The 22,555-nt window shown below is 50.8% G+C and overlaps 1 protein-coding gene across 2 annotated transcripts in view; it reads left to right on the forward strand.

The window, feature by feature from the left end:
- Positions 1-22,555, forward strand: part of PAK3 (p21 (RAC1) activated kinase 3) — a 150,074-nt gene that overhangs the window by 60,281 nt on the left and 67,238 nt on the right. The window contains exon 1 of one of the 2 annotated variants that reach the window (XM_067304316.1): positions 6,453-6,526. The exons of the other annotated variant lie outside the window; for it this stretch is intronic. The gene's annotated coding sequence lies outside the window, so the exon portion shown is untranslated. Of the gene's footprint in view, positions 1-6,452; positions 6,527-22,555 lie in introns of those variants that run through there. 2 annotated transcript variants of the gene reach the window in all.

Genomic DNA, 22,555 nt, shown 5'->3' on the forward strand with positions numbered 1-22,555 from the left:
TAATCAACTGTATCTCTGTCTTAGCTTTGGATTTTCTATCACGCACATGCACAAAGCGGAAGAGCAGTGCATTCAGTTTTACTAGTTTCTGGAGATTAATTATATGCTGGTTGATTGTTTACAACAGTTATGAAGATTCAGCAACATTTTAATGAGGTGTACAATCCTATATTAAGAAATGTCTGTTAAACACAGTCATTAGTAGTTGATTGGTACTTAATAGGCATGTGTTAATATTCTTGTTATATCAGTAAAATCCACAGTTGAAGAATTAATTTTGAGTATGAAAATTATGGTTTGAGGTAAAAATATAAACCAAAATGAAAGTACAGCTGCTCTTAATGTGAAGACTTTATTAATAATTTCTTACACTGACTTAAGCAAACTTCTACGGTAGTTATTTTTTTAAAACAAACAGATGAGGATGAAATAAAAGAAATAATCTGTCAATTATTTGCTGCAAGATTAATAGTTACCTACAGAGGTAATTTCCATCTCCTCTTGGGAAAAATTCAGACTTCATCATGTTGCAGGAAAGTTGTTGTTGTTGGTTTTTGTTTGTTTTTTTGAAAGTGCATTCTTGACGTGAATGTGGGTGTTCTTCTCCAGGGGATGGTCTCTGGGGGTCTGCAGTTGGGCAACTGAATTTTTGAGCTGTGGTATAATGATGATCCATGAAAGTTTCAGACTGCAGCACCCCAATCTGCTATTACTGCAGTCAGTGGTAGAAATCTTGTGACTTTGAGACCAGCTTGTGGCTGAAACCCATAAGCAGGACAAGGTGAAGAATGTTTGGAGAAGGGGACAAAAAGCTTCCCAGGGCGAGCAGTCTGTGGAAGTGCAGATCTGGAGAGAAGACACTGTGTTTGGTTCCTTGCATGATCCCCCGGGCTCGGTCCCCATCGATGATGAGGGGAGGTCTCTGTCCCATCTTGCTGTGCTGCCATCCGGGCTGATCACGTCCTTAGGAAGGGGCAGTTGTGAGCTCCTGTTGAGTGAGCTGCCATTGCTACCAGTCCCTTCCCTTCCTTGCCCTTTGCCAGGTTTGCGATACTTCACAGTGCCCTGTGGCACTGGGGTGGGAAACTGCTCTAAATGTTTCCAGAAATTACTTGCAAATGGGGTAAACTGAGGCACAGAGCTGTTCAGTGACCTACCCTGCAAGGGGCAGGGGGTGAGGTCGGTGGCACGGCGGGAGGGCTCCTGCGTGCCGGCCTCGCCATGCTACCTGCCCCAGGCTGTGTCGCTGGCCCTGTGCCCGAGCGAGCCCCCGGTGCCTTTGCTGCTCAGGGGCTGGAGTTGTTCCCGTGCCACACTCGCGCTCTTCCTGCTCAACCTCTGCCTGGATCTCTGTAGATATCAGACCCGCCACCGAGCATTTGGGACCCCCTTGCCGCTGGCAGACAGCCTGCCCGGTTCCCATTGCTACGTGTCGTTAGGTGGTTCCTGTCTAACGAAGCCCCTTTCTACGAGAGGCTGTTGATGTGCTCCAGCATCGCCAGATGGTCCCCGTACCTCTCCTGCTCCCGCGCTCCCTCGGATACATTAATGATCCCTAAGCCTTCCTGGTGGAAGGGCTCCTTTTTGTGACAACCTCATTATTTGGTATCAGGAGCTGCCGCTACGCTAGGTGGGTTGTCACGACAACCAGCCTGATCCAGAGCTGCTTGGGAAGGTCTGAACCTCAGGCAAGTACGCAGCCCTCGCTCCCAGCAGACGCTCGGCCCGCAGCCAATCGGCGCGGCGCTGGCAGACCATGACATCATGGGCCACCCCGGCCCCCAGATTTAATTGTTAGCTTCCAGCATCCCTCCGTGTGCCTTTCCCCCCGGCGCTTCCCCACCAGCCCGCGGCGCAGCGAAGGCGCTCCGGCTGCGCTCCCCTTCGGAGCGTGCCGCAGGGGAGCCGGCAGTGCTGCGAACCTGCCGTGCTGGGGCTGAGCGATGCTGGCGCGGCGAGGAGCGAGAGCCCTCCGAGGTGCCGCGTGTGTGCGCCCTGCCGGTCCCATGCAGGCAGAAAGCTGCGGGGTGGTATAATCCTGACAGCCATTGGGAACCAGGTCAGGGAGCTGCTTTCTTGGGGTTTTATTACGCTGGGGATGGGAGTTAGTTGTCAGTGTTAATTTTATCTGCAGGATGAGCTTTCTGGCAGCTACCGCAAAGTATGGTAGATTAATGGGATCCTTACCCCCACACCTTCCCATGAAAACCTACTGACACCCAATTAATAGGCCTGCTGTACTGTTCAGATTATGTCCTGTTTGCCTGCGAGGTGTGATAAATGTTGCAGAACCAGTTTTCTCACAGATGGAGAATGCATCCACCTTACTGCCTTACTGAAGCCAGAGAGCGATTTGTTCAGTGGCCTTCAGCCGTCACTAAGGTATATTTGGGCCCTGGAACAACATATCCCATTAAAGCTGCATCCTGAATAGGGCTGGCCAAGGCTTCCCACAGCTCCTTGGCTGCAGAGCTTTCCTGAACTCCTGCTCTGCTTGACCACATTCCCTGTGAAAGCAGGACTAAAGTGGGCTTTAGTCAGCTCTTAGAAGGGATTCCTCTTTTTGCTCAAGAAAGACTTTTCTCTTTGCTTCCTGGACATAGCATAAGTATACGTTCAGTTTCTGAAAACTGCTGGTGCTTGGCCTCTTTTATTGAGGCGCTCAGCCTTGCACACCCCTCTTAAGCATGGAAGAGTGCTGGCAGTTTCAGGCAATGTGACCATGCAGCACTGCAATCGGTTTGGTAGAGTCTATCAGATTAGATCTGAAAGGTGAGGTTACATTGCTTTTGGCTTTAGAAGTCCTCAGGCACCTTTCAGAAGAATAAAGCCTGGGAGAAGACTGTCTGTTGCTCAGAGCTAATATTTTTCTTTCTCCTGCTTTGCTGTGTTGGCTGCCTGGCCCTGACTTCTGTGGGGCTGCAGCTTCAGGAAGGAATTGTCTGTGGGACAGTCTTGGCTGGTGATGCCCCCACGAAGTGCCTGGGGAGCTCAGGCATGGCCCAGTGTAAAGGGACACTTCAGCAGGGTGGTCCTGATACAGCCAATCCTGCCTTTTTTTTCCTCATGAGAAAAGAGGGGTTGGGGCTGGCCATGGTGTCACCTTGGCCAGCCTGGTCACTCCTACCTGCTTCTAGGACTCCTAAAGCATTAGGCATTGGCACTCAAGTTACGGCAGCTTCTGAGGTTACTTTGGCAGGGCGATCGTGGGGCTGTCACAGGCCCTGGTGCAAGGAATGGTGCTTGCCCCCGCTTTCTCCATTTTAATCACCTGGCCCGTGGGACCCTGTGACCTGTGTTGCCCCATGAAGTTGTGTGGCCTAGAGACCTAACCTCTGGTAAGAAATGAGGTTCAGGGAGGCCCTGCACTCAGTGCGGCTGGCTCATGTGCCTGCCGTGTTTTGGGAGACCGGGCCCCATGGACGTGCAGGCTCAACATGCCAGCTTGTTGCTCGAAGTGCTTTAAACTAGCTTTGACACCCACATGACTGTCATGTGAGATTGACATCTAGCAGGGAATTCGTCTCTTCTCCTGTCCCTGTGGGGAGGAAGCTGGCGTCCCGTCCAGCTCTGGGGCCGGATTAGGCTAAGCGAGACTCTGCAGGTCTGTCCAAGCCCAGGCCTGTCCCAGGTGTCAGACCCGTGGAGCGAGTCCAACCTGCACTGCCGAACCCCAGGGCCCCTGGGCTGCAAGGATGCTGTGACCGTGAAGTCACTCCCTGCAAGTGAAAGGCTTTTCGCCCGTCAGCCTGCCGTGAACAGCGTTCCCTTTGTCAGCATACCTTGCCGCAGGCGGTGTGTGTGCCCAGGAGCCCCTCCAGCTTGGACTGGGTCAACCTCATGTATGGCAGGCGGTGAGGGATCTTCTTGGGCGATTTCCCCTTTCTGTCCTTTGCCTTTGCTTCGTCTCTTTGTCCCCTTATCCAGGAATTGTCAGGCAGTGTCAGGCAAGGGAGAGCCAGCTTCCATTCAGCAGCTTAAAGGTGGCTGGAGAATACAGGGTGACCCAAATATTGCAAATTCAGCAGCAAAGGGTTTTGTGGACTCCAAAGGCCAACCCTAATAGAGACTGTTAAAAAGCCTCTGCAATTTTCAAGAAAAAATCCTCCATGCATAGTCAATGTTTGAGTGGTTTCCTTGACTCTGAAGGGATTGATAACTTCGGACCAGGCTAAGACTAGGGGATCTGATCTCTTGCTTTTTTTACGACTTGCAGTCTCAGAGTCTCAGTTGTGCTTGTGCTCTCTCACAGAGGAATGGAAGATGAAACTCTTCCTTCACGTGCTCTGGCTCAGCCTTTGACAAATTCAGGCATAATCCAAGGTACCAGGCTTTGTGTGTTGGGGAGCCTGTTGTTTTCTTTTAATGCTTATCATCTAACTCCATTTTAGTTGGACTTTTTAAAATGAATGAAAGTGATTCACCTACACTTTGGTCCTCATATCTCTAATTGCATGACTTAGTGCTCTGTCTAGACCTTTTTCTTAATGCTGCCTCCATCCTTCAGAAGACTCTGAGCAGGGTGCATTTTTCCCTGTGTCTGATGCTTCAGAAAATCGGGACTGGTAAATAAACTATGATTCTGTGACTGAAGTGGTCAGGAATACATATACTTATCACTCCGCGAAGATGGCTGGGTACTGCTTGTCTACCTGTTCAGTTGTTTTGATCTGTGTGGGCTGTTTTTAAACAGTCTGTGTGGTTTGTGTGGCATGTTCCTTCAGTCCTGAGTGGCTGGGCTGGCCTGTGGGGGCTGGTGACAACTTCTTAGATGGGTTCCCTTGATTACTTGCAGGTGGGGAACATTTCCCTAACTCTTGTCATGGACTTTGAAGGGGGGAAAAGCTGGGTCGATGCCCAAGTGCTGTGTAAAATACCCTGTCTTATCTGAAGAGAACAAGAGAGACCATTTCCTCTGTAAAGCTCATTCCACTCTGCCAGACCTGACTGCCCTTGGATGCAAACCATCCTGTCACTGGGGTGGACACAGCTCTTCCAGCAGAACGTGGAAGGAGTCTCTTCTTCCCTTGTTAAGGAATAGCTGGCTTGCAAGGTTGGTGCTAACTGTAGAGGATACCAAGAGTCATCTATCCACAGTTGTATTTCTCTGTGGGGGATGGAAATAACACGGAGAACTTGCTCCAGAGCCTGATGGTGATCACTCTGGATCCAGTCAGTTAAATAAGTGATAGATTTGACTCATACTTGGAAAGAAAACCTTCGTGAGACCTCTGTGCGCACTAGGAAGCGATGGAAGTGATTCAGTAGGGGTGCTCGTCCACGTCAGTATTGATTCAGTGACTCAGCGTGCTTCTGCTTTTGGAGAACCTGTCTTTCGAATGAGCCGTGAGGCGACAATGTGGCTGCTTGTGGTCAAAGATCTTGTGCCGTGCGGTAGGGCTGGGAGAGCGTGTTATCTCCTCTCGGGTGATTACATGTGACCTGCCGAAACTTTGGCAATAGCAGCTAGCAAAAGGTGTTCTTCATTTCTTGCCCGTGGCCTGCTGTATAACGTATTATTAAACCGTACTTGTGCCTCTCCCCTAGGAAAAACAGAAAAAGGTCAAAGATGGGCACATCTTGGGCTGAAACCGCGCAGCCCGTTCTCGGAGGCGGTAGCAGGCAGAGGAGCAGCGCAGCCAGCACCCGGCCGGCCTCCCTCGGGCCGCCGGCCCAGGGGACGGGGACCTGCTGCGGCGCTGAAGCTGGGCTGGCGCTGGCACCGCTGCACGGGCTGGACGCCCCGGCCCTGCCGCGACTGCGTTTCCCAGGTTGTAAAATTCGTGTTGTCTGTGGGGGTGGTTTTTTCTTTTTTCCTGGAAATAGTGCAAGTGTGAGGCCATCGTTATCAGAAAAGGGTCTGCTCCTGCTTTTCAAGCCCTGCTGCGATGCAGGAATCGAACTCGGGTTTGGCAGAGTCGGGGGTGAGGATCAGCCCCTGCCTGGGCAAGTGTAACCCCAGGCCACGGGAGGAGGAGGGCAAAAAGGCAGGTTTGAGGGAGAGGGTTTTCTCCTGGCGTGTTCTGGGACCCGCGTGGGCAAGTGCCCTCTTCATGGCGGCACCCGGGGCCTGTTCCTCCCCGCTGGGGCGACGACGTCGCCTCAGACGTTTTGGGGGGACGCAGGGGAATGCCGGAGCGGGCCCGGCCCCGGCCGGCGCGGCGGCGTGGCTCTCCGTGACAGCCCGAGGAAGGGAAGGGGGCGCCGCTCCCTCCCTCCCTCCCTCCCTCCCGGCCGCCCCGGGGCGCGGCGGCCCCCGAACCACAAGATCCCGGCGCCGCCCCGCCCCGCGCCCTGAGCGGCCGCAGCCAATGGGCGGCGCGCGAGGAGGTGACGCCAGGGGCTGGGGCGCAGCGGCGCGCGCGGCGGCTCGCGCGGCGATTGGCGCGCGGCGGCGGCGCCGCGGGGGGACGGGCGGGCGGGCGGCAGATGGGCTGCGGCGGGGGGGGCGCGCGGTGCCGGCGCGAGCCCGAGCCCGCGCCCGCGGAGGGGGACGGCGGGCGCAGCATGACAGCACCAGCGGCAGGTAACGCCTTCCCCGCGGGGCGGGGGGGCCTGGGGGCGCGCGGGGCGAGCGACCGCGGCCCGGCCCCGCCGCCGCGGAGCCCCGCCGGCGCCGCGGAGCCGGCTGCGGGAAGGCCGGGCCGCCGCCGCCGCCGCCGGCACCTGTGTTGCTGGGTGACCGCCGCGCGCTCTGCGGCGGGGGGCACCTCGGGCAGGCAGCTCCGCGCCGCAGCGCGGACGTCGGCGCGGGCGCCGGCCGCGAGCGCTGCCGCGGCGCTGGGTTGCTGCGCTTCCCAACAATGCGGTTCTCGAGGCTGCGCGTCTGCGGGGCAGCGAGACATTCCGCGCTATAAATAACTCTCTCCTCTTTTTTTTTTTTTTTTTAATACTCCTTATTGACAACGCGTATCTAACCGACCCCTTTAAAAAACGCTCGCCAAGTTCCCCCCGGCGCGGCGGTGCCGGCTGCCGCGCGCGGCCGGTTCCCCGCGGCTGGTCCCTTTGTCCCAGGCTTGCGCGCCAGCCAGGCGAGGAAGCGCCGCGGCGCGACGTCTGGCTGCTCCGGGCTTCCCTCCTCCGGCGGGGATGCGCTCGGCGCCGCTGCCCCCTTCTCGGTCAGCCGGAGAGTTTTCGGACCCGCTTTCTGCTGGTGCCGGCGCTGAACCCTGCTTTGAGTACAGCAACGCGCTTAGCGCGGGGATGGAGGGGATGGAGGCAGGGAGAGCTGCGGCCTGGAGCGACGGCGGGCCTGGCGGGGAGGAGCGCGCCTGCCGCGGCCTGCGCCCCGCGGGGTGCCGGGGGCTGCGGTCGCCTCTGCCCGCCCGGCTCCGTGTGCCGCCGTGGGAAGAGCTTGGCAAGCGACCGCGGACGCTTGGTCGCCCTGACCCCCGCCCTCCCAAACGTGACCCCGTGCCGAAAGCGCTGGGTTTGGGTTTGGGGGTCCTGCTTTGTGTTTCCCTGCGCTGCGCGGCGAAGGGCGATGCTCGGCACGGGAGCCGGGAGGCCGGAGAGCAGAGCCTGCCGTGCGGGCGCCTCGCGGGCGGGCGGGCGGGCGCTGCGAGCCGCCGCCGAGCGAGGAGCGGGAGCCAGGGCCGGGAGGGGAGGCTGCGGGCTGCCGAGGCGGCTACCTGCCCGCCTGCCGCCCCGCGAGGGGGGAAGAGAAGACGCTGCGGCCTGCGGGGATGATGAGGTGAAATCTTCTCCCGTGGCTCCTCCTCTCGTGTGAATCCCCGTTCTCCAGAGCGGGGAGGAGGGGAGCCGGGGACGCGGGGACAGCTGCGAGGAGGCAGCGCAGGAGCAGGAGCAGGCCGGGGAGGAGGCCGCCATGCCGGCAGCCCTCGGGGGCCGGGGGAGGCGGCGGGCGGCAGGACGGGGAGCGCGGCGAGGGCCGCGGGGCTGAAACGCCTCCCGGGCCAGGCGGCAGCGGGGGCGCCGGCGGAGCAGCCTCCGCGGGGGAGGCCGCCGGGCTTCCCCGCTGCCGGAGGTGCGGGAGGGGGCCGGGCCCTGCCTGTCACCCCGGGGGGGTTTTAGGCGCGAGGGCACGTGGCCGCGGAGGAGCCTGTGCGCCCCCGTGGGTGATGCCGCACCAGCTGTTCAGGCGACAGGGCGAGCAGCGAATGAAATAAATCGGGTGTTTGGGACGGCGATGGTTTCGGGCCCGAGCCGTGCGCTGGTAGGTTGTCCCAGGCCGGGGCGTGCGGTGGCCGTGGCGGGGTGTGCGCCTGGAGAGAGGCCGGGCGGCCCCACGCCGCGGCTTTCTGCGGTGGGCCGGGCTGGTGAGGCAGAGAGGTGCCTGGGGCCTCGCCTGCTGCTGGCGCTGGCGGAGAGGGGGTCTGCGGCGCGGGGCCGCGCAGAGCAGCGGTGCGAGGGCAGGAGGGTGGCGCTGGGCGGGCAGCGAGGGCTGGGGGATCGCGGCCAGCGGGCTGCAGGCCGTGGAGGAGGAGGGCTTGCTCTGAGCTGAGACCTGCGTGGCTGGCATTTCTTCACTGAGTTACTCTGGATAACTGAGAGTGAGTCTCGATAGCACTTCTGCTCCTGCGTGCGCCAAGCTCCTGTTACAGGATTAAGTTTCCGGCCTCGTAGGCTACTGCTTGCAGCAGCAACAGTTTAGGAGGCAGCTGTGGCAGCAGTGCCACGGGCCCGCGGGAGGCAATGCCCGGGGCAGACTGCTCCGGTGTCGCAGGCTGTGAGCCCTCTGCTCACCTCTCATCCACCTCGGGGCTTTAGCACAGGCCCACCGGCTTTTTACAGTGAATGTCTGACAGGGGCCTTGCACCCTTCAGACTAACAAGCCTGATGAGACCGTGTAGGTGCAATCCTGGCCATGTCGAAGTCAGCAGGTATTTTGCTGTTAGCTAGTGATGACAGGCTTTCACCTCTTCCAAGCAGGCTGTTCACTGGGCAATTTCTCTGAAAGGGCCTGACCAAAACTTGATGCTTAAAAGCATGTGGAAGTCTGGATCCAAATTAGCTTGTGCATCCTGAGTCTTTCTCTAGAGCCAGTCTATAAGGTCTAGAAAAGAAAACTCAGCACAAGAGGTCTTTCCCCTCTCCCAAAATTTCTTTGTAACTCTTGTGGATAGAGTTTCAAGGACAAGTGAGACAAGTTCAGCTCTGTGGCGTGATGTTCACCATAACTAGCCTACCTCCTGAGTTAGCCATCTCCTGGCCTGGCAGCTTTTGCTCCTGGAAGAGAGCTGGTTTGTGGTGACAGTCTCATTTCAGTCCCTCTTCCCTTTGCCTAGAGGCTTTCTCTCCTCTTTCTTTTAATAGGTTAATGGTGATGCTGGATCCAGACTTTCCCAGAGCTGTCAGTGATCTGGGATCCAAAACAGCCTAGTAGTTGGAAGTCTTTCAGATCTGCCTTCAGCTCTTCTGTCATTTTAGCCATGTCTGCACAGAAGGGGTCACAGGGGAGACGTTGCCAGATCTGGCTTCTGATCCTACTCCGGATGGGCTGCCTGTGACTTTGGGATGTTAACACTGCTGTCAGTCTGTGCCTACCCGGTTTGAGATCTAATTTCTGTTCCTTGCTATGCTACAGAGTGGGCAGGCAAGAGCCACTTGTGATCTTCCTCTTTCATTATCTGCCTTAGCTCCTGCAAAAGATGCTTGGAAGCTTTTCTCCTAGGTATTTCATGCGCAGAGGGAACAGAGAAGTGGGTGAAGAGGGCAGTGGTAGAGGAGAGAAACACAAATTGACTTTCACCTACCTTTCTATTCACCAATACTATTTTGCATTTACTTAGCGCTTTCCGCCTGCAGCTGTCTTGTGTCTTTTACCTTTCAGACATAAATAGTTAAAGCTTATTATGCTTACAGGAAATATTGCTAGATTAACTTTAAAAAGGGGTAAGGCAAGACATGGAATTTGAGAATACTTCCATAGGTTTGCATGGCCATGCTACTAATGGAAGGAAATTCAGGGTCCAAACTTCTAATCAGTCTTAAGCAAGGCACTTTTTGCAACTTCTTAAACTGTAACAGCAGAGCTTGGCACAGAGTACCGCAATATGGTCAAGCAAAATGTTTCAGTATAGACTTCCTAATGTTCAGTTTAGAGGATTGTTAAATCTGACTAGTACTGACCAGATTCTCACTGGACAGTTTCTGTGAATCGAGTCAGTAGGTGGCCATTTATTCTCATTTTGGAGTATAAGCCTAAAGCAACCGGGAAGGAGCCCATCAGCAGATGGTTCTGCTGAAGGTGAAGCCATATAACTCCAAGAGGCATCATCAAAAGGTGAAGCCAAAGTGACATACCCCATTTCTAGAAGGCAAGTAGCGCAGGAGGATTAAAGGGGCAGGAAAGTAGATTCCTAAGCTAACTTAAGCAAAGACTTCCATAGAGATGAAAATAAACTATTGTTTCCAATAGCTTTAAAGGAGAGAAAGAATTGAGGCCTCCCCTGGGCAGGACTGTTTTGTAGTAAACTTTTCACATACAAAGTGACTCTGAGAATGGTGAGCAAAATGGCAGAAGGGAGTTCAAGGGACATTGGGAAGAAGGACAGTAAGTAGTTCTGTGAGCAGCAAAGCTAATGAAGCCCAGTTTCCTAGGGCTTTGCGTCTTGTGCTTGGATTCTCTGTTGCCTGATCAGAGATGAGCTTCAAAGATGCTTTTTGCCGTGGACCGGACCCTTTCTAATGGCTCGCTCCCTTGCGGATTCTGCCGAGTGGTGCTGCAGCATTTCCTTCGGGAGGCCTTCAGACATCCCTTCTCTCCCTGGCTGTCAGTTGTGACGAATTTGTAAGAAGTTAGTATCTTCAAATCTTCAGTAACATTAGGATAAAATTAGCCTATGGGTTAAGTGGTTTTAGAAGAAACACAATATAAACAGATGCACAGTCAGATAGCAGGATCCCTTATGCCATGTGTCTAGGACTAAATCAAACTAAGAGCAGGAAAGCAAGGTTAGAAACAGACGGCACAGACAGTGGTTTCAGGTGTAATATAGTATTGGTGTCTTTATAAAGCTTGACAAATTTGGTATGTTACCTTGCAGATTTTATTCACCCAAAAAGGTTGTGACTTCTATGAGTAGCTAGTGCCAGTGACTATTGGAATGGGTTGAGATTACATGGGATCAAGCCTTAAGTCTTTCTTTTTCTTCTGTGTTTACTTTGATTTGCCTGATACTAAAAAGAAAATAGCATTAGGATGAACGGTAATTGGTAGCTGTTACTGGGCCTGGGTAGACACAGATACAGATGCTGATGTGCATGTCTTGTGTCAGACCCACTGTCGCTGGTGTGTCTCCTGCTGCAAGGGGTACTTCTATAATGGGAAAATATGGCAAAAGTATCTGTGGTTTGTTAGTAATTTGTCTCTGCACTTTGAGCTTTGCAGATCTTTTCCTGGTGTGACTGATGACAGAGGTGAACGTTAACAGCTGTGGTTAGCGTGCAGCTGGCAGCAAGCATGGGGTGTAGTCTGTTGGGGACAGCAAAGGGACTTTTCGTTTTGCGTGTTAAATTGGACAGGTGCAGCTTAGCCCTGGCAGTATCTGAGTACAAACTGGCCTGCTGCGTTTCCTGAGGTAGCCCTTACCTCCTTGAGCAAGCAGCGCGCGACATGGTGGGTGGGTACCCCCGCTTGGGGCAAGCAGCGAGGCATCCACCCAGTCGGCCGCGAAGCTTCTCACCCTGGTGGTGCTGTCTCGCATCCCCCAGCTACTGGTGCTCTTGACCCCAGGAGGTGCTGACCAGGAGACAGGCAGGCTTCCAAAGCCTTTTGGCTCCTGGGTCGGAAGGATCTTCTTGTCAGCATGTGCTACCAGTCCTACCTGCAACCTGGCTCGCAGAGCACTGGGCCAGGTGCACCTCTGGGTACTCGCTCCACACTCTTCCCTTCTAGAGGCAGACTGATAAAATCACGTTTCTCTTAAAACAGGTTTGCATCCTGCTCAGTTGAGAAAGCTCTGCCATGAACATTGCTTAGCGTGAGCAGATGTTTTCTGCTGGTTTGTCTTGTTCTAATGAGCTTTGATCATGAGCGTGTACATTAAGTATTCAAGGGTAAAACAGCATCATTGTATAATCAATGTCATTTCACAACACTGTTTTTTATTATTTTCGGTTGCTTAGCTAGTAACATATTGACAGATGCAACTGACTCTTGACTGATCCAGAGCAAAGCACTTCTCTGCCCCGGTGTCTTTACTGTCAGCTCCACAGTTCAGGTAGGCTGCATCGCTTCCACGTGATGGTGCTGGTTGACAGGACGTGGCTCTCCGTGTAGCGCGGGTGCAGGACGCTGCGATTCAGCACTGTGTGCGGGTCCTGAAGATGGGAGGTGGCAGAGTTAAGTTTGGATGCGTCTCCTTACTCTCTCTCTGCTTGTGTACTTTTTTTATTGCCATCAGAAGCAAATTAAGGCAATCTGGAACCCCAAACCTCTTCCTCTTTCTCTTCAGGGCATTAGAAAAATGTTTCAAATGTTTCTTCAAAATCCTAGGGACAAAAAATGTGTTTTCTCAGAGACATGGAAGCAAATGGTCAGTTATGAGCCCTCAACTCCTTAAAGTGATACCTTACACATGGGCCAGCGATAGCTGTGCTTTGATCTATCTTGCTGCACAATCGTGTGTTAGGTTTTCGTATGAGACAGCATACTGCAATGTCATTTTTATCCAGCCTTAGATCCCCCATGAACCTGAAACAAACTGCCATTTCAACATTGCAGTATAGCACTGAGCATATGCATTTCCTTTCTAATCCTCGAGTGTTGAAAATGCTCTGGCACCTTAACAGGTTTGCCGTTGCTTTGCAGGGTGTGTGTGTGCATGCACAGTCGGCTGCATGTGACTAGGGCAGTACAGCAACACTCTCTTCTCATGTCACCTGGAGCGTGCTTGTTCCACCAGGCAGTGTGGTGCAGGGACAGCAGCCCCGTGGTCCCCCCCAGCCCCTGCCCTGTGCTGGTATGAGTAAGTCAGTGTCTGTGGCTTATTTGGGAAGGACACTGGAAAGTGCTTCTGTGTGTCTCTCTTGGGTAGTGAAAGGCCTAATGTTTTCCATCTTCTGTTTCCTCCTCCTTCTCTATTCCCTATTGTGAAGGAGAAAATTCTCCCAACCTGAAATTTTCCAGCATTTCCCTGCAGTGAATTTTGATTCGACCTGCAGTGCCCACATGCCAGCTCATATTTATCAGGTGCAAGCTGCCACAGTCCAGATGCAGCACAGGGCTGCTGCTGCATGGTAAACCCGGGAGGGAAGAATGCAAGTTGCCCAGTTAAAATCCTGGGCAGTTGCTAACATTGCTTTTTCTGTCTCCCGCCCTCACATGCATTGTGGACTTGGATTTGGGATGCTCTTGTAGTGTCACCAGAAAAGCTGTCAATTGTGTGTTTGCAGAAATGGAGGCTTGAAAAATGTTTTTAATTGTGATTCTGCTCGGTAGAACACAGATTGTCACGCTTTGAGCTCAGGTTTGTTTGTATCAGGGACAAACATTGATACCACAGCTCCTATTGGGCATGAATATTTCAACAACTGAAATGTTGTCTGCCTGCTCCAGAAAAGAGTTGCTTACATCCTCGTTTGATCTTTTTAATGAGCCAAGCCAGCTCAGGTTGGCATCCTGGTTATTTATTTCCTAGAGATATGGTCTCTATTAGCCATGCCCTGTGTGCTCTCCCCACTTCGTTGCAGACCCTCTGGGAACTCAAGTTAGGAAGAGGTGAGATTTCTAGAAAGAAAAAAAGACTAAAGCAGTAAGAATTTGCTCCCTGATTTGTTTTGTGCTGAGGAGTCTCCTTGGATGCCTGACCCAGAAAAAGATGGGGTAATATTGGGAACTCTCTGGAGTGGCAATTTGTGGGGACGGTCTTCTCCTGCCCCATACCATCTCTCTGTGCTCTTCTGCATTTTCTGTCTCTTCCCGTAGTTCCCCACACTTGGGGAATGCAGAGCTCTCCTCTCTAATGACATTAATGGCATTGAACATTTCAGAAAGCATGAGCTGCGAATGGAGCCATGTCCTTATCCACAGTGTACCGACACTTCATGCACAGGGTTTGTGTCCTGGCCCCTTCTTTTTGCGGGCTATAGTGATATGGAAATGCCAGCGCTCCTAGTGTCATTGTGTTCTTCTAAAGTAAAATGTCTCCAAAGTGTCTAAATAGGGACATTTCTTTCCTATAGCCACAATCCATAATGCAGGCAGTGACAGCTTTGGGGTAGCTTGCTCTTCAGGGCATGGCCCTGTCTTCTCGTAAGACCTGTAGAGCACTCGACACTTTGGGTGAATGCCAGGCTTCATCATGTCATAGGGAAAGGCAATAGAGAACTGGGCATGAGGTGGTGATTCCTTGGTGTGGTAAGCTGTCTTTCCACTTATTTAGTGAGTTCCTTTAGAAACAGCATGTGGATGAAGTTTCCACTCCACAGATGATGCCAGAGGTCAGCTACCTGATTCATTAATGTTTTTTGAGCTGCAGTTTGTTGTTTACATCACCGGTCCCCAGCAGAAAGAGTTTGGCCTCATGGGTACAACTGAAGGGGCATGATGCTCCACATGGAGAGCCGATTCTCTCTTTTTGAAGAATACGACCATTAGAGCCTGAAACTCTATCCTGAATACAGTCACTTGTGTTCCAGGACAGAAGTTATACGTGGAGAGTTATAGCTGTGTACGCACACCAGGGAGCACTGTCTAGTGAGGATAATCCCAAAGTCGGGCCACAGTAGGATTTACTTTTGGGCAAGGAGAGGGCAAGATTGTGCCTTTCATTTTACAAACTGCCTCCAAAGCAAGAACTCTTGGTCAACTGATGAATTTTGTTGGTGGATTTGTTAGCTAAAAGGTGCTCTGCACATGTGCTCAGATGTACCCTGCGGTGTTAGTGAGACGCTACACTGTGACCCATGGAGCTGGCTATGCCCCACACGGCAGGCCCTCGTGCTGCAGAAAGGGTGGCCCAGGCTGACCGCAGCTCCTTCCCCATACACTCGCTTGAATTTTGGACGTTGATGCCAGAAGGCTGTGAGCAGTAGGCACATGGCTCAAGCATTTTTCTGCGCTTGGTGAGTTTTGCTCTCTGAGGAGCCCAAAGCATGTCTGTTCTGTGAAAGTTGTTTTTAGAGGTTCACTGTAAATGGCTAAAAATCAGGCATGGAGAAAAACCACAGATGTGTTAAGGCAGGCTCTGACTGCTCCAGGAGGTCTGGGTGCCTGGCTGACTAGTGTCAGATACAGCGCTACGGACAGTCCCTGCCTGTACCAGTTCACATGGTGACCCAAGACAGCTGGAAAACCAGGGGTGAAGTGAAGTGAGCCCGAGCTCATCAGCAGCATGTTGGCAGAGCCAGCAACGGGTGGCATCAGTTAGAAGCAAACGATTAAATTTTTGCCCTGAACACACTGTGGGGAGCAGTATTACTGGTGTGGCTTGGAGCTTGCAAACCTAGGCCTGTAGGTGCTTAAATAATAGGATTTGGGTCCACAGTGACTAATGAGGACAATTTACTGTGGAACGTTATTTTGTGCGTCCTTTTCCACAGCAGACCCGCAGTACTTCCATCTGGCAGTGCTAGCAAGAGCAGAGCCCGGCCACCCCGAGGCTGCAGGACTCATTCAGAACACATACGCTGCAGGAGGGACATGCTGAGTGATGAGCTGATATTTGTGATGTATTCGGTGTTAAATCCATCTGATACATGAAGCTGGTGAAAGAATCTGGATTCAGGATGGGCTTGTGCATGTAGCAGAAATTGTGTGTTTTGGTACTGTTTTGAGCAAAAGACAAGCCCGGCTCTGCTCTGCCACTGTTGCAGGCGCGTTGCTGGGCTGAATGTCCTCACGTAGCTGTTACCACCGCGTACAGGTGGCCACGTAACACAGCATGATTTATAATGGAAGATGTAGGGGCTCCTCGGGGACTGGGGGTTTAAAGGCTTTTTAGAGATTTTGCATTGCATTTCACTTGTATGTGTTGGGGGGGGTGTATGCATATATATATATATATGATATGCAAATGTATTTTGAGTTGCTGTGTATTTTGTCTGTATTTAGAAAAGGAGTAGTTTGGAGAAAGAACCCTCCAGGAAATGTTGATTTTGCAAGCACAGGCCTCTTGACTGTGCTTCTGGGGGGAAGAAGGGGTGGGAAGGAGGAGGAGGTTCACTGAGGTGTTTTTTTTTTTTTTCCCCTCGTAGTGTTTTGGGAAAACTCCAGCCAAGGCCCACATACAGTCAAATGAATCAGCCTCCCTTTTGCCATAAGTAATTGGCAGCTCTAGCTGCAATGCAGTTTTGACGTACGGCTAATACAGTTTTTCGTGGTTGATTGAGGGGAAACACTGCGGTAGACACGTGATGTTGAGTTTGCCTTTGCATGGAGTCTCAGAGCTAGTGGGGAGATACTTTAGGCTCCTTCTTGAACGGTTGGAGTTTGCTACAGTGCACTGGATGCTCTAGTCTTCAGGCTGTCTCTGCTGTTCATCTGCTATAGAAAATGCATCTCTTGTTGCATACAAGAGTAGAAGGCACTGTAATCCGATTGCTTGGCACAGTATTTGCTTGAAAGAGTCTCATTTTATAACAACTTCAACAGAATATTCATGTTCCTGGAGGAGTGACTGTTCCTGTGCTGACAAATAAAGCATTTTGGCCTTCTCATATGCCTGTAACAAAATGAAATTCACTTGTTTTCTAAAGCATCTGGTGCCAGTTCAGTCTCAGAGCTTTCTGTGTCTGCTGTAGGATTTCCAATGGACTTGGAAAACTCATCAGACAAGCTCAGCATTCACCACTGGAACTATGTGGGGAAACTGGAAGGCTTCCTTGTCCTGGAAACAGAAGTTGTAGAAGTTGCCCTTGGCAGGCCAGCATTTGCCAAATGCCTCTTATTTCCTGTTGGAAGCATAGTTTTACATGGAAAATCTGTATTACTTAAACAACTCTAGTATCTGTTGGTAAATGTTGACTTTAATAAGAGACACTTTACCTTAGCAGGGTAACAGCAGTGAGGGATGAATGCTGCGTAGTGCAATAAGCATGCTGTACGGGAACAGTAATGTTAGTGTTCTTTACAGTATTTTAAATGGTAAATGCTGTATGTATGAATTTCATAGCATTTGAAAATTCACTAGAAACAAGTTAATTGAGGAACCTGTAGTCACACAAGTGGTTAACTCAGCTTTGGAGTTTTAGTCGTGGGCAAGGCTTCGCTGAGCTAAACACTGTCTAAACAGAGAAGACAGGCCTGGCCTCAAGTTATTCCTCTTTAGGATTGCCTCATATACAGGCAGCATGTGTCCTTCCTTCCCTCCAGTTGTTCTGCAAGGGAAGAAAACCTGCAAAGAGAACCTGCAGGGAAAAAAAAAAGAACAAATGCAAAATCTTCCCGGGGGGGGGGGGGGGGCAAATGCAATGGGTTGGCTCGGAAGCATTTTGCACCTGAAATGAAACACAAAATGGCTGGTTTTGCTCCTCACCTTTATAGGGGGCAGAGGGGGCTCTTGGATGTTTAAAGATGCAAATATATAGGAAGCAGAATGGCATCTCCTTTCCATGCCTACTTACCTGAACAACATTCCTGCTTGTTTGCTTCAATGTTTTATGTCTGTCTGGAGAGAGATTATACCCAGGCCAGCTGGGCTGAAGTTTGCTCCTTCTCTCTCCAGTTCCCTGGACAAGTGTTTTACATTTTCTTCAGCATAACTTTAAATGGACATTGTTTTACCCTGTTCTGGAAAGGAGCTGGTTTTTCTACAACTCATGCTGTCATGTAAGTAACCTTTTTCTTTTCTGAGCAAGGTCATTACATCATGATGCAGTAATCCTCTGCCTGTGGGATAAAACATCTTCTCTGTCTCTGTCTGTGGCTCTGGCTCTGTCTACTGCTCTTATCTGTGTTTGTTCCCTCTTAAAGTGTGCATGAGGGGGGAGAGATGAGGAGAGAGAAAAAGTTCTGATTCTGGCCTGTTAAACTAGTCAGTGTTTAGCGAGAATAATGCATGGGCTGTGAGAGGCGAAGGGCTGTTGTCTCAGAGATACTGCTTTGATACTTTATCCACAAAGAGAAGCTCCTGAGTCACAAGTCAGAGGAGCCTGGGGATGAAATTACACCTTTGCCAGGCTTTGACAGGTTAAAATTTACAGAGATGCAGGTAGCAAATTATCCACAGACTGAATTGCAAAAGGGGTATTTTAAATGGGCTTTAAAAACCTGTTGGGGAGATTGAGTGGATAAAAATAGTTAGTACTTGTATCTCTTTTTTCATCTGTAGAGCTAAAAGCAATCTACAAAGGAAGAACCGTGTCATTCTCTTGGTCTTGCCCAGAGGACCCCAGGGGACTGAGCAATGCCACTACATGTAGGACAGGTCAGCACGAGAGCTGGCGCCAGGACCCAGCTCTCCTGCTGCCTGACCCACAGCCCAGCCATTAGATTAAGTTGCATTCCTGCTTTCTCCGGCTTCTAATTTGTCTTGGATGTGTCTGTGTACTTTCTCCTGAGTCAGTTTACGCGACAATATATCATTCGTGGCCAGCCCGGGGTGTGCCTGATGAAGTATGGTTCATAACTATTTTCGATTCGTTTATAAAGGGATTAAGTAACGTGGTTGCCTGGACAGCAGGGACTGTGCTCGGTGACCCAGCAGGTCTCTCCCAGGCCTCTGTTCCTATGTAACCTGAGGTGATGCCATCTAAGCTGCATCGAGATGCCAGTGATGTAATTTCAAACTGTCTGGCCTGAGCGCCTGCAAAGTCAGGCAGACTGCACATGCGGAAGACGGGATTGGGTTCGATCCCGTCTGTTTTGCCCAAATAGCAAGTAGAAGACGGGCAGGGTTGGATTCAAAACGAAGCTGGTTGACTGAGCAGAGAAAGCAGAGCAGACGTATTGGTGGCTGATTTCATCCTTCCCCTGCTCTGAGAGGACGTTGCCTGTCGTAGTTTGCTGTGCGGCTCCCTGGTCTCTTGCAGTTTAAAAAGAATAACTAAGTTGAGTCATCAGGTTGTAGTGTCTCAACAGACTACTTAAAAAGATGTCAGGCCCTCACTGTGGGTGGGTATTATAGTGGAGGAGCTATCAAAGAAACAGATCTGGAATCACACTAAAGCTTCACTGTTACCGTCGTTTTCCTCTCTATGGCTGTTCAGAGCACTGCAGTGACAGAGCATGTGTCCTGAAAGCTGGGCGTGATAGACTCCCCCGGCTGACAGCAGGGCAGGACTGTGACGGACACTGCGCTTTACACGGAGCGGAGAGCGGGCCACATTGGCCTGGGTACAGGTCTGTGCTCACATGCCTGCCCAGCTACCAAAGCAGAGCCACGTGCATCAAGTCGCTTGGAGCGCGAGCCAAGGGGCTCGGATCAGGCTGCGGAGATGGCCGTGGCTGAGCAGCCACTGTTCCAGTCAACAGAGAAACACCAGTAATAGCTATTGTAACCTCATGGTAACATTTCTGTGCTCCGTAGTAGTCCCTGATTCATTATATCCCAAAGACCAGGAGTCCTCTTACAGACACTGCCTTTATGCGTGTTTCGGCTGTGCCGCCTCTGTTGATGAAAACAGGCCATATGTATTTTTGTCCAATGCCTGAACATTTTAATGGGGGAGAGGAGATTTCCAAATTAGATTAATTCATTATGCTCTTTTATCATTGCCTGTTATTAGAAAAATTCTAGCAAATGAGTTTGTACTGCTTCATTTGCATTACTGGTTTGCATCTCTAATTCCGGCAGAATCCATGGACTGAGATTCCAAAGGGATGACTGCATCGCCGGAGTAACACAGGCGCAGCACAGCTTCCCAGCTGTTAGCTAGGAGAGCTCTGACTTCTCTAACAGACTAAATTTCAGAGCAGTGTTGATTTTATTTCTTCATGTCACTTGTGATTTGCTGAGTTATAGCTGACAGTAGCTTTTTCCCATCCTTAAAGGATCATTCCATGTGTGTGTGTGCAAATTGCAGTATCGCAGTTTTAAAAAAAGTCCTCTAAGTGTGCTTAGCTGAGTGTAATACCTTTTCCTTTGCGCTTAGTTTTAAAGCCAAATGTCATAAAAACAACTTCCAAGGCTTTGATGTGGGCTCATAATTTTCTCCTTGATGCTATTAATATTGCATGCCCACTTGCTCCGTGGTGGGTGTCAGTGCTTGCTAACAGCAGCCATCTGTGAGCACGGAGCTGCTTCCTGGCATGGAGTAAAACCGAGGCCAGCTGCGGCTGCTGGAACCACATCTTAGAGGCTCTCCCCCGGGCTCTGCCTTCCCTCTGCTTTGCCGGCGACGCTGCGCTGAGCAGAGGGTCTGGTACCTGGGATCCCGCAGCCTTTCGAGCTGCGTGTATTTCTGCATTACGTCTGTGCCTCATACTCTGAGGGCAAGAGGTAAAAACCAAGTTTTAGGTGCATCCGGCACATGCCATTGGTGTTCCAGGAAGTTGCTATCCCTCATCTCAGGGGACTCACCCATCTCAATCCTGTTATCTGCAAAGAAGTTACCAGCAAATGAGACCCTTCCTTTAATTTGGGCAATGTTTGAAACTTGGACCCTTTCAGCATAAATGGTGTTTTGTGGGTATAGTGAACTGAATGAAAATGCGATTGCAGCTCTGGCCTGGTAGCTTGGGGAAAGCCAGTTTTCATGTGTTTTTTCTTGTGATGTTGGAAAATTGTGATAACTCTGCTCTTTAGCTTTAGTTCCTGGAAATATAAACAGGTTAAAATTGAGGGGGGGGAAAGGAAAGAACTCCAAACAGCATCCCAGGTAAGTCCCACGCAGAGAGGATGTGTGTTTTCCCACATGCTGAATCATTTTGCAGTCCAACTTGTGGATTTGAATGTATTTTCAAACCTGTGTCTGAGCTCAGTAATGAGATTACTTTCAGGAGAAATCTGCCAGTACTGTTCTCATAGTCTGTGTTAAGTGTCACTAACAGTTTCATGCCACAGCTGTAGTCTCAGAGCTCTGTCCTTAAGAAAAATACTGGCCTTTGGCCAAATCCTGCCTCCAGTTACGTGGTCTGACCTCAAGTTTTCCATTTAATTCACAGAACTGAGGTTTATAAGATAGCTGTGTTTAATATCTGCATCAACTTCCATCTTGATGACCTTTTAAATAGCATTTGTTATAGGAACATGGTTTCAAGTTTTCTGTTGTTTCCCAGCACGCGTTCATCCTTCCTATAGCTCCCTTTTACATTCCTCTCCCTTTCACAGAATTTCCTTTCTCAAACAGAGTTCTTGGGATAGGCAGTTTGCAGGTGGCTGCAGGCATGGTCCAGTCATTCAAAAAAGGGCTTCCACTGTGGAGGTCTTTCCTTATAGATGGGGGAAAAAAAATGCAAGCTTCCACTGTCCCAGGAGCCTTTAGAAGAATGGAAACTTGTTTCTTTGAGGGCAACCAGACCTTTTGCAAAGGCTGAGGAAGTGATTCACCTGCATTTATACAATCTACAGTATCAGCTTGTCAGACTCAAGATCATATATTGCACTTTATGATATAATGCCCCCAAATGTGAATCAGATCAAGGCACTGTTTTACAGTTTGCAGCAGTCACAGTTATATTAGTGCTGATGAAAATCACTAAAAGAGAATAATGGTCTGCCTAAATAATCATGAGTCAGGTTTATTATTAGTAGCAGTGAAGACTTGCCGTCTGATAAAGGCCCCAGCTCTCAACTGGGATGAAACTTTGCTGAGCTGGGAATGGTACAAGCCCAGAAAACAGGCACAGATTTCTGTCTTAACAGCCAGTCACATATGAAACGTGAATGTTGTGTAGGGATCAGAAGGCAGATTAGCTTAGAACTGGCTTTATGCTTTCCTTCCTCAAGCTGCTTTCCCATGGAAATCTGTGAAACTACTCACAGGTGAAGGGCAGGGAAACTTCCTTCTTCAAATCGCAAGTCATCAGAGATTTGTCCTATCTAATGTGAATCCTGTTCCAGACTTAAGTGAAGGAAATGCAGTCCCAAATCTTTCACCAGCTCCTGCAGTTTCCCTGCAAATACCGGCACCGCTGCTTAACCACCCCCATGGCAATTTCTGGGAAGGGGCCATGGCTTGAATGGGCTGTAGAAGCACCAGTAACACTCATTCGTAGAAGTGGGTTCTTGATATCGAAGATTTTAGCTTTGGCCATCCACAGAAAGTAATGCGCAGGAATATGTCTAAGTAACTCCTGTTTGGCAGATAAATAGAAGTATTTGCTCTCCGCTTGGATGGTGAAGCACTTGCAACCAGAGCTGGATTTTCATGAGAGCTGAACAGTGCTTTCTGTGTGAAGCAGCGTAGCAACTCCACTAGCCCGGTAATTCCTCTGCTGCCTTACTGAATCCCGTAATATTATTTGAAAGTGAATAAATGAAGTTTTGGCCTTGATTGGAAAGAAACTTAGGGGTAAGATGTTGACAGTACAGGAATTTTGTTTTAAGAAAGCCCAGAGAGTAGATGCAGGCATGGTATTGCTTCAGGTGGAGCCTTGGATGAGGAGCAAGCAGGCTGTGGATTGAGGTTTGGTAGTGTTTTGTAGTCAGGCTGGCATTTTTTTCCAAGAACGAAGACTGAGATGAGCTGTGTTTTGCCAAAGGAAACT

Source organism: Apteryx mantelli, chromosome 13 (assembly GCF_036417845.1).
Source record: "Apteryx mantelli isolate bAptMan1 chromosome 13, bAptMan1.hap1, whole genome shotgun sequence".
Taxonomy (NCBI): domain Eukaryota; kingdom Metazoa; phylum Chordata; class Aves; order Apterygiformes; family Apterygidae; genus Apteryx; species Apteryx mantelli.